The sequence below is a fragment of the Bidens hawaiensis genome, unplaced genomic scaffold (assembly GCF_021521415.1).
Source record: "Bidens hawaiensis isolate Kalapana, Puna unplaced genomic scaffold, B.hawaiensis_p1.1 tig00036046_1, whole genome shotgun sequence".
In the NCBI taxonomy this organism is placed as follows: Eukaryota; Viridiplantae; Streptophyta; class Magnoliopsida; order Asterales; family Asteraceae; genus Bidens; species Bidens hawaiensis.
In genome coordinates, this window is record NW_027496292.1 from 205,953 (window position 1) to 218,824 (window position 12,872).

Consider the following 12,872-nt stretch of genomic DNA (forward strand, 5'->3'; position numbering starts at 1 on the left):
TGGTTCTGGGAAGAGGTCTGAAGACTAAGATTATCAAGATAATCGACCCGATGTGGTTGGTTAACTTATCAGAGACCGACAATGACGTGCTCTTCAGGAAGCAGATCTTGTTCGAGCGCCAAGAAGATTACGACCTGGCTATGCAATTCCAACGAGTCGTTTTTGTGTGTCATGAACATGGAATTAATAGTTGCAGAGACTGGCAGTCCAAGCGCTTCAAATAATTTAAAGACAAAGAGCTTAAGACGAGGGGGCGTCTGTTAGTGCACGGTTTTGCGTCTAGAGTCTTTGTATTTAACGTTAACGTTTTATTTATGTTTAATGTAATAAATAGTTTGTTTATTAACTAGTTCGTTAAGTTATAGGCTAGTTCGCTAGGGGATGTTAGCGAACTAGACTATTAAATGTATTCCCACCTGATTCGTTAGGGGATGTTAACGAATCAGGGGGTGTTTCGCTAATTTAATGTATGTAACGAAGGGGAGGCTGGTTCGCTAGGGGATGTTAGCAAACCAGATCACCTTCTATATATAGTGAACTCATGTTCACAATTTAATATAAGTTTTGAAAGTTTTGAGTTGATTAACGAATTGTTGTCCAAACTCTCTCTCAAGCTTCATCTAATATTATACAGATAATATATTGATAATAGATATACATATATAACACTGAATCAATGTTAATTATGAGCTAGATCCTTAATCGTATTAATAGTATAAACACAGATCTGAGATCTGTCAGTGGTTACTGTTATTTATACGAATCACACGGGTTCCAACAGTATTTATAGCCGAAGGATGTGGGAAGGTGATTGGGCCAGCTGTCCCTTTCTAGAAGATCTTAATAACCGTCTGGACGCGTGTCCCTTTGTGATAGGTTGAGCTATACGTCCCATGTGCATGGGTATAACAACCTGAACACGTGTTACTCTATGATAGGATTAATCAAACCCTGGCCATGTGCACGGTTATAACAACCTAGCCAGGTGTCCTCCATCCATTGGTTGATGGGTCACGTACTCTCCAAGTAACAATCGTGGTTATTCTTCTAAAAGGTAATTAGTTATTTACAGTTGTCCTGTTGGCATTGCCTCCTGATCGTTTTGTGTGGACGGGTACCCCATTCTGCGGATGACTTCTGAGGGTGCCAGGATGCTTCCGCATACGTCACGTGGATGTTTCTTCCTTAGACGAATTAGGCGGGTGATCTGTATGTCCCACGGGTGGTATATGAGGTGTTCCTCTCCGACCCGCGGGTGGTACTTAAGGGTATTTGGGTCTTTTTGATACCCTACCTCTATACATACTTAAGATCATTGGTCAAGGATTAATAATTTTCATTAAATTCTACGTTTTTTAGGAATTAATGCTTGAATTTATAATATATTTTGAATTCGTTATAAATTTTGGCTCCTTCCTTTTCGGTTTATTAACCAAGAAGAAATCATGATTTGAATTAAATTATTTTAAACCGTTTATCAGTATATGGATTCTTACACATGGTTTTAAATACGATATAAGCCTTTGTGTTTCTACACACCTCATTGAACTCTCCCCTTTATCACTATTGATTCGACGCGTATTTCGACGACCACCATAATTTGGCAGCCATCACTTATGTTCTTTCTGGTTCGACACCAACGATAATCTTGGTTAAATCAACATGAAGCCGACAATTCTTCCTATTAATTATGTTCCCATGCATGATAACAAATCGAACCATATTATGTTATAAACTCAACATATTTGTTTTAAAATGTCACTGTTTAAGGTCACCTAACCTTTCATTCAATGAAAATATGTTAATTGGTTTATGATTTTACCATCAAAAATGGTTGCTGGAAGTGTTGAAACATATATTTATGATACGATTTTATTTAAATCTTTAATTACAGTATACATAAACGATGTTTATATGTATGTTCTATATAAAAAAACTCAAAAGTTCTTATATTTTGAATGTAATAAGGGAGGGCTAAGATTCATAATATGACGATGCGCATTTGTTTTATTAAACCTAGATAACTGTTTTAAAATGAATGAGATCCTATACATTTATTTTTAATTGCTTGTGGCCACTTTTAGTAAAGTTAATAATTTTTGTTTAAAGAAAATAATAAAAGTTTAGAAAGGAGGATTTGTTTACACTAATGCACATATGCACTATATCGATTTTTTTAAAATTTTTGTATATAATATAACGCTATTGCAAATATTCAATACAAACAACTACGTAAATGCTATTCAACAATACTTCAAATATCAAAATGCACACTATTGCACATATGCATTATAAAAAAAGTCGATGTAATGCATATATGCATTACAACGTTAATTTTTTTTATTTTTTTTTCATTTTTATATTTTGTTGTGGTGAAGAATAACAACATATAAGAAGGATGAAAGAAAAAAAATTTCAAAAATATTTTTTTTAATTAAATTAAAAATACTTCATTATTAGTTCTCTAGTTCTCTCCATAAAATGGAGTTCTCTCATGATCCTCTCTCTCTCTCTCTCTCTCTCTCTCTCTCTCTCTCTATATATATATATATATATATATATATATATATATATATATATATATATATATATATTGTTTTCAAATAATTTTTAATAGATGATTATGGTTTCTTAATAATAGAGTGTAGTTTGTCTTACTTAATTATATATTTGTTTCTAATGTTTGTTTTTCTCATCGATTTTTTAGCAGATGAGTTATCCGGCATTTTGTCAAATGCATGACACATCTGTGTGACTTATGCTAACCATTTAATTTTATCATTTTACTTATCTTTTTACTTATTTGATTGTTCTGATCAACTTTAATGTTGTAGTCACTATCATCTTCATTATGTCAATACATATTCAAAGACAACACCAATTCTTAGCAATTTCGTATTCAAAATTATTCTAATGACTAGACTGTTGACATCAAATATACCAATTCTCATCAATTTCTTAATAATTTGATTGTTTAGATCAACTTTAATGTTGTAGTCACTACTTCTAACAATTTAATTCCAATTGTTACGAATTTCGTTAATGTTTAAGTTTTGTAACATATGATTACAAATGTTGACCTAATAATAGTCAAATTTGACCAGCTATATAAAACCAAATGACTAATTAGATAATTACATGAATCATTTTAGAAGTTTGCATAACTAAATATTTGTATAGAAATTTGAAATTCCAGTTTGTAAAAATTTATAACTTATGTACCAAATTTTTTGGATTTAATTAAATTTTGATTAATCGTCTTATTAGTAGTTTATCTATAATTTAGGAAGGAAAACATAATTTGGCAATTTATTATTTTTTATAAAAAGGTGTATTGCATGACTGTCATTAAACTATTGATTACATAATCATCTCAAAATTATTGATTACATAATCATCTCATAATGTTCGTTTTACTAGACATGGATAATTATATCATAATGTTGACGTTTGATGTATAATTTTTGTAATATATAATTAAAAATGTTGACCCAATAATAGTAAAATTTGACCAATTATACAAAAACAAATTACTAATTAGCTAAATACATGCATCATTTTAACATTTTACAAATTTAAAATTTTGTTTTGAAATTTCTGTTTATAAAAAATTTGTAGCTAACCTATCAGAATTACGGATTTCATTAAATTTTGATTATTAATCTTATTAATAGTTTATCTGCAATTTAGGAAGGAAAAACATAATTTGGATCTTATATTTAGTTAATAGTAATATTATGTTGTGCATTGATTTATATTTAGATGACGAAAAAAAATCTTAGAAACTTTATATTTCAAAAGTTTTGATAGTTAATAAAAAACACTTTAACAAAACTTAAATATAGTTTCTTTAGGAAATCTAAAATTCAATTAAATTTTTTTCCTAATTTAGACCTAACAAACCAAAGGTTTTAATTAAGCATTCCATTAATTTGTAATTGTAAATCTGTTTTGACATTTCCATGAAAATAAAGTTTATGTTAATGCTTTAAACATACCTAAGTAGTATATTGGTATTTCCACAAATATTTGTATCATCCTCAATATTACATATCATTCTTTCAGTTTATGTATGTTAGTATTAATAATTATTATTTGTGCACATAATATAGAAGAAATATAAATGTGATGTCATTTTTTGTAATTTATGTCTTTCTATATTATGTTTTGGTTTTTAAATAACTTGCAATTATAAATCATGTTGTATCTCAAAAAAACATTGTACAAAATATGTGTGTGTTTAATTGATGATTTTTATATTTTCACCCGTGTAGCACACAGGTTAATAACCTAGTGTAGCTGTAAATTAAAATTGGTTTATGTATCAACTTGACATTTATAATCTTTTTTTGTATGGTACATCAGATGAATATGTGTATATGACTTTTCCTTAGGGATTCTTTGATAAAAATGAAAGTAAGACTCATAAGTTGGTTAAATGGAATGAAACAGTAACACAAGTTTTACTTTGTAATGGCTTTAAACATAAACATAGTATTAGTGATTATTCTTTATTTGTGAAGTTTGTCACCAATGTTATTGTTGTGCGATTAGTTTACGTTGATGATTGTTCTTACTGGCAACGACGGGAATGAAATTAAAAAAGGTTAAAGCTTGCTTTGAGCTCTTTTCTTAAAATTAAATACGACAAAATGCCAAAAGACATCATTTATGTTTGCATGGTTTTTCAATGGATGTCCTTTGGTAAAGTTAATGACAGAAAACATCATTTATGCTTAAAAATCTTATCATTTACGTCCTTTGACACTAACCCTGTTAATTTTTCTGGTTAAATCTGGTCATGTTACGTCCTTTGACACTAACCCTTACACATGAGGGTACTTTGGTAATTTTAGTATCTAAAATATATTAAAAGATAATTATCAATCTCTCTTTCTCCCTCTTCTCTCTCTCTCTACACCACAGAACCCACCAAACCACCATTGCACACCGCACCTACAACCCATCAAGATCCAATCTTTAACCCACAAAACCCATCATCAGCCATGGTACCGCGGAGATACAGAACAAACCCCACCACCGTCACCGGAGATACAGCGGTGGAGCCATGGTACCGCGGCGTATGGAAGACCCGTCGCGTGTGTACAATGTGACGCGTTTGTATAACGCGGCCGCCGTGTCTCATTGTGGTGTCAAGGCTAAGATGAACTTTCCGGTGGCCGGAGATCAATAAACCAATTTTATTTGTAAACCCTAGTTTTAATTTGGGGGATTTGAGCTAGAGGTCCCAACTTCACAGGAAAAGATGGAAACAAAGCCCGTCTTGGATCCGATGATAACTGATGATGCCGTAAATGTAATATTAAAACATATGCGACCACCCTTATAATGTACCAAATCCGGCCACCACCTCTGCATCTCAATCTCTCCCTCTCTAATTCCAAGAAAACTCCACTGCTCTCTTTCTTCTTCTCCGGCGAAACACCACCGTCGGCGAGGAGTGATGCAAAGGAGTTCCGATGGCCACCCGGAACATCGCAACATCGTTGTATCAAAAGGTTTAGGGTTTCTCCGTTCTGAAAGAAAAAGGAAAATCATATCAGAAATTTTGAGGTTCGGTTATCCTGGTGGTGTAGAGAGAGATAGAGAGTAGAGAGGGATAATTAGGTGATTCCGACGACGGTGGTTGTGCTGTTGGATCTGAACGATTGTAGTGGTGGTGGCCTTGAACCAGATAATCATGGCTGGGAATGTGGAGAGAGATAGAGTGTTTTAAATACATTTTATATTTTAGTTTTAATTATTAAATACATAGTAAAATTGCAATGCTACCCTCATGTGCGAGGCATATGACCTGATTTAACAAGAAAAATTAACTCTGTTAGTGATAAAGGACGTAATGTGAAAGAGATTTGAAACATTAAGTATGTTTTTTGTCATTAAGTTTGCCAATGGACGTCCATTGAAAAACCGTGCAAACATAAAGGACGTCTTTTGCCATTTTGTCATTAAATATTTGGGTCTTTAAAATATTTTAGGTATTGAAGTCTTAAGATTTGAATTAGGGATTACTTTATGCTAAATGAAGTATTATTTGGAATTACTAGTTAGTTTTGCTATGCAGCTAGTAAACAAATTAGTACACCTATTCAGCATAACTTTGTAGTGATGGATAAATCTAACTAGAGTACTAGACAACATTGATTTTAAATTTTAAAATATCACTGAATGCCAAAAGTTAACTGGTAAACTTATCAATTTTACCCTAGCAAGACCTGGCATAGCTTATACATTCAAATTATCTGACCCAGTTCGTCCATTCTTCACTTAATTCATGCATTCTTTACTTAATTCTCATTTGCAAGTAGCACTTAGACTTAAGGTATTTGAAAGGCTCACTTGGTAAAGGGGTGTAGATCAGGTCGTGTGTTAAAAGGGTATGTGTATTCTGATGGAGGTAGATGCCTAGAAACATGGAGGTGTGTGATTGGTTATTGCTTATTTTTAAGTGATACTTTGGTATCACAAAATAGTAAAGAGGAAGAAATTGTATCCCGATCTTCAGTGGAAGATGAGTACAAGGAGATATGCAGCACATGAAATGAACTGATCTGGGTTGTAAAAGTATTAGTTTATTTGAGTTTGGATCAGGGTCTACCAACAAAATTATTTTATGATAATAATATAGCTATCAAAATAAGTGCTAATCATGTCTTTATTAATATGACAAAGCTGGAAAGACATCGAATCGTTTAGGATCGACATGAATTATATATGCTCTTTAACGTATAGTACGGAATTCAATGCGAGATGAAATACACAAGGAATACTTTAACAGTTAAGCACTTTATATCATCAAATATCAATCAGTACAGCGGATATGACAATGTAGTAAGCTGGGAATTCACAAAACTACTGAAAGAACGAGAAACAAAACTATATATATGTATGAGACTTATACGCCCGTATATGTTCTTATCCATCATTTTACATTAAAATCTTATTTCCCAATACTAGACATTATGTATTAACAAATTCCCTTTTGAAGTGACCGTTCTCTTTACAACGAAAACATTCACTTTCTACTTATCAAACCCCAATTTGGATGAAGTTCCATCCAAGCAGTTTTTCTCGGTGATCTCTTTGAAACGTTCAGCTCGTCGGATAACACTTGCCGTGCACCATCTGATATCAGTTTGATCATAATCATATTTAGTCATGTTATAATTCCCGATTCTTCCGGCTATCATACACTCATAAGATTCTAGAACGGATTCTAGAAAAGCCATGAGTTCTTTGACGTTGTCAGCTGTCAGACCGTTGTTGTTCTTGATGTTTACTGCAATGTTGCATTGTAAGACATCAGAATTTTGTTTTTGCGGTTGAGAGGTTTGATCAGGTGTCTTGGTTCCAGAATAACTACTCGAAAAATGAGGAGTTTGTGGAGATTTTGATCCACTATGTTGATTTCCCACAAAATTAGTTCCCTTAGTGCAGTAAGCGGTTTGAAACTTCGGATGTTGAGGTACCACAGATTGAGAAATTTTGAAATACAATACAATATTTTGAATAACAGAGGTATTCTTCATCTTCTGCTTCTTTCTCAGTTCCAATTCTTGTGCTTCTAGCTTTTTGATGAAATAAGCTAGAGTGAGTCGAGCATAAGCAACCGTATTAGATTGTTGCATCATAATGAATGTTTCCCAATCATCAAGTAAAGCATTGGCCAACTTGTCAAGGTACTAAAATTACTCTTTTTCAATTCTCATCCTCTTCATTTCATTCACCAAGTGACAATATCTTTCGATTAATTTGGCAAACGATTGACCCTTCACCATGGTGAATATATCAAACTCTTTCTTAAGAAATTCCATCTTCGATTTCCTCATATCCGGATTTCCTCTATCCTTGTTGAGAAGTGTTTTCCAGATATAATAACATGAGTCATTGTGCTAAAGCAATAGAAAGATCTCAGCTTTAATTTCTTGTTGAAACAAGTTAAGCATATTTTTTCTCTCTAAGAAATGTTGCCTTGTAAGCTTCGAGTGTTTGTGATAATCGACAGCTTGTTCCATTTTCATTATTTGGAATGAAGTATTCTTCCTCGACATCAATCGATGTGTCATAATTCCCGGTTTGAACGTGGGTTTCAAATTTGTCAGCCCAACTCGAAAATCTTCCATTCTAAGAATGTAACATCCCGAATTTTCAAATAATAATATTTTACATATTATTTCTTATAATGGAAAGTTACTTGAGTAGATAGATAAATAGTAAAAAGGTAAAAAAAGGGGGGGGAAGATAAGGAGGTTAATTAAAGATAATTAATCATGGACTAATAGGGAAAATGGGCCTTAGGTCCATGGGCTTAAGGGAGTATAAATACCCCTTAAACCCTAAATCTTTCCATTTTCATCCAACTTATCCATCTTATTCTCTCTACACCTCCCTAACACACACAACCCTTCCATTTTGGCCGCAAGGAAGAAAGAGGAGATCCAAGATCAAACGAGCATAGGTCTTTGATTTATCTTCATTATTCAAGCTAGACATACGATCCAAGTTCTTAATCAAGCTAGCCGTGACTTGCCAAACGTCTAAAGGTATGTGCTTTAACCTTAAAGGTTACGTTTTTATGAACGGTTAGCCATGTAAATTGAACATAGACTAGATCAGGTCTAGATAAATCATAAAGTTTCAAACTTGATGATTAATATGGACGTAAAGGACTCATGGTTAGATACGGTCCATGAATGAAACCCTAGATCTAGCTTAAGAACGTTTTTAGGATTAAAGGTTCAATCTTTATGACTAGTATGGGTTAGATCTTGAATCCGTGAGGTTAACGGGTTGATAACGAACTTAAAACGGTTAAGGAAGATTGAGGTTTGAATGATTAGTGGACAAGAAAAAAAATATATGAACTAGATGCATCAGACCTGAGGTCTCGGCCTTCTTGAGTTCTCGGCCAGGGTGAGATCTCGGTCGGACCAGAGTTCTCGGTCAAGGTAGGTTCTCGGTAACCCGTGTTCTCGGTCAAGGACATGTGTTCTCGGTCAAGGACATGCGTTCTTGGTCAAACATGGATTTCGGTCAAACTTTGGTTCTCGGTCAACAGGGGTTCTCTGTTTAGAGTTCTCGGCTGACCCAGTTTTCTGTTTGGGCCTGATCCTAGTGGGCCTAAGTGCTTTAATGGACAGTTTGGGCCTGACCTTACTGAGTCCACAAGCTTTAAGTTCATAACCCATCAAAACTAAGCAAGCCCAATTTAGAAAAATATTTTAAAATGTTAATGAAAAATGTGTTAAGACAGTCAATGAAAATAAAATTTTTCCAAGCTGACCTGACAGCTTAACCCCAGCCAGGGGCTCTGCCCCTTGGACCCCGCTAGGGGATGCGGCCCCTAGAACCCCGCTGCCCTTAGACCCCCGATCGTTGTGGGTTATATAAAGATAGAAATACGATATGAGTAGTAATAGTTAATTGATACATGTAAATATTATACAGTTAGCCGTGCACAGCTAAGAAAGGGATTACGATTAACGGTGAACGTAACCGCATTCAGGTGAGTTTCTAGCGCCATTCCTTGTTACGTTTTCGGGGCTGCGTGCATACTCGATTTGATTAGTTAATACACTTACCTTAGGTGGTAAGTGTATGCCTATTATGATATGTGTGTATGAATGCTTGACGGTAGATGAACGATCTTCGGATATTGCATGTACTTTCAGGAGATAGTTAGATGACGTGATTGTTTATATATATGTTGTATGTATGAATTATGTACGTTATAGAATATGAGGATGAAAGAAAGTATGTAAAATATATAAATGAAAAGGAAAGTATGATATGAAGGAATTGATGGTAAAGGGTGGCAGACCCTAATAATATCTGTGAAGAAGGGTGGCAGACCCTAATAATATCTGTGAGGTTATAGGGCGAAAGGCTCTTTAAGGGTGGCAGACCCTAATAATATCTGTGAGGTTATAGGGCGAAAGGCTCTTTAAAACGTATGATTATGTATGTAAAGAATTAGAAAGTATGAAAGTAAGAATGAAAGTATATGCACTTATGTATGTATGAAAGAAAGTTAAGAAGGTTAAGTATGTAATGTAAGAAGGTATTGTATGTTATGTGATTAACTAGAACTCACTCAGCGTAGCTGACTTTTAGTATGCACGCAGGTGAGTAGAATGAGGCAGTTAGCTTGAGGAAGACACATGGCAGAGTGGATGAAGCTGGCATCTGAGGATTTTGGTTATGATGTTTTATCACTATATTTTACGTTGTGTTTTAAAAATGACAAATTATGGATGATTGTAACGAATGGTTGACTATTTTATTATTCCGCGAAAGTTTTTAATTAACTCTGATCTTAGAACTATGTTTACGAGTAAATCCAACGTCAAATTGTGAGGCACCGGTAACGGGGCCTTACAAAGAAGCTTCGGTAGCTTATTAAATGTTCCCATTTCGTTCTCAAGATTAAGATTCTGAAGTAAGTTTGACAGTTGTGTCACAAACGCACTTAAATCTTCCATTTTGAGAAAAAATTCAAGAATCAAATACACTTAATACACTGTCCATATAAGTATAACCCAAGCGTATAAGTTTGCACGAATCTCAATAAACGTATAAGTCTTTGAATCAACAACGCAACATATAAGATTCTTTGACCCGTATATGTATATCCGGAGTATAAGACCACACCTTATCCGCCGTATATGTTCCAAATCAACTTATTCGCTGAAAGAACAATGCACGGATAACATCATTTTTGCCAAATTGATAATGAATTCAGGCATGTTTTGTTCTGAAATTTGGTAGGATTATACATGATGTATAGACGAATAGTTTGTGAGAAATTGATAAGTTTTTTATGGTGAAATCACTATGAATTGTGATAAAATTCTTCTAACGAACAACTAATTGACAGTTTCTTGTGTTCTCAAAGCAAATACGAGCCTATTGCTCGGATACCACCTGAAAAGACATCGAATCGTTCAGGATCGACAAGAATTATATCTGCTCTTTAACGTGTAGTGTGGAATTCAATACGAGATGAAATACACAAGGAATACTTTAACACTTAAGCTCTTTTATATCATCAAATATCAATTAGTACAACGGATATGACAATGTAGTAAGCTATGAATTCACAAAACTACTTAATGAACGGATAAGAACACTATACATAGTGTATGAGACTTATACGCCCATATATGTTTTTATCCATAATTTTACATTAAAATCCTATTTCCCAATCTGAAATACATACAAAATGCAAGACCCTAGCACTAGACATTACGTACTAACAAAAGCATTTTGAGATATATTAAAAATTCTTAAGACAAAAAATAATTACTGGTTTTTTGAATTTTGAAAATTACAGTTAAACAGTTAGCCTATGTATTAACCAAGGTTTTGGGTGTTAAACATGAGTAGTTGTGTGAAATGCTTGGTTTAAATGATTTATTTGAACATGTTTGAATTTAGAGGAGTATTAAAATATGTAAAATTCAAATGGGTTTTATGTTTTATTTTGTACTTATAGTATGACTGGTATAAATTGCATGTAATGTTGTAGCTGATATACATTGAAGGGTATAGAAAGTGTTGAAGGTTTAGAGATATATAGAAGATTGGAAGGATAAAGCTGCAACTTATGAAGAAGTTAGAGGAAGATTTAAAGCATTTCCAGCAGCATCTCTATCTCCATCTTTATAATTACAGTAAAAACATTATATTTTTTTCTCATTTCTTATTAGATAATATTTTTTATACTCTTCTTCGGTCACAACTACTTTCAACCAAATATTAAAAAATATAGAGGGTGAACAGTATTTGTCCAAAGTTACTCATCAACAAAAGTTTCTCTATTTCCAACACTTATAACCATTTACTACTACTCTATATAATACAGAGAACTCACCCACAATAATATAGGAGGCCTATTAGGAATATTCTTATAGAGATGTTTTATTATGGACTTTAAAACATTCACTCAGTCATTTTATTCCAACTAAACTCGATTTTTAATCCAAAAAACAAACAATATAAGCCTTATAAATATAGCCAGTAACCAAAGAACTAAGTTGATTATAAAGAATAGTTTTAAGTTACTAAGGGGTTTTGGTAATCAATTAATGATTTTCACTTAAGCAGCTAGCTTCGAAATTATCAGAGGTAGATTTCATTTGGTTTACTTAATAGATATATATTAATGGTTAAGTTTCAATCTTTCAAAAACATGTTAATCAATTCATAGGCTACTATAACAACTCGGACTTTTAAATTATTATCTAATCGACCCGCTTTTACGTTTGGGTTATTTTATCAAATAAAAATACCGCACATATCGAGTAAAGTAATTAATATTATAGTATTCTCAATTATTTATATAATAAATAATTATAGCGTTCAAATTGTGGTAAAAATAACCCAAAACATAAACTCTTATTCCTTTTTGTCTCCAACATTTAACCTTAGGGACCAAACTGAAAATTTCGTTTATAGTCCATCAAAACCCGGATTACCCATGACCCGATCTTTAAACCATACCCATTTAATGAAAAAAGTGACCCGATTAACATTATTGGACCTCAATATTCGCATCTAACATGGTAATTGAATCATTGACATGTTATACTTGCCTTATGCGGCTTCCCAACACCGTTAATTATATAAATTCGATCAAAACAGATTCGTAAAGTTTGTTTAGCCGACATGTCGTTCTTCATTATATATTATAACTACCATCATAATTCAATTAAACGCTCTGATAGCATCTCTATACCAGCGCCTACAATACTCCTATAGTTAATTGGATTCTCAGTGATCTTGTATATGTTCTTGTTCTTGCTACATCCGGCCATTAGTGAGCAAAATTAACCATCGTGTACTCGTCGTTG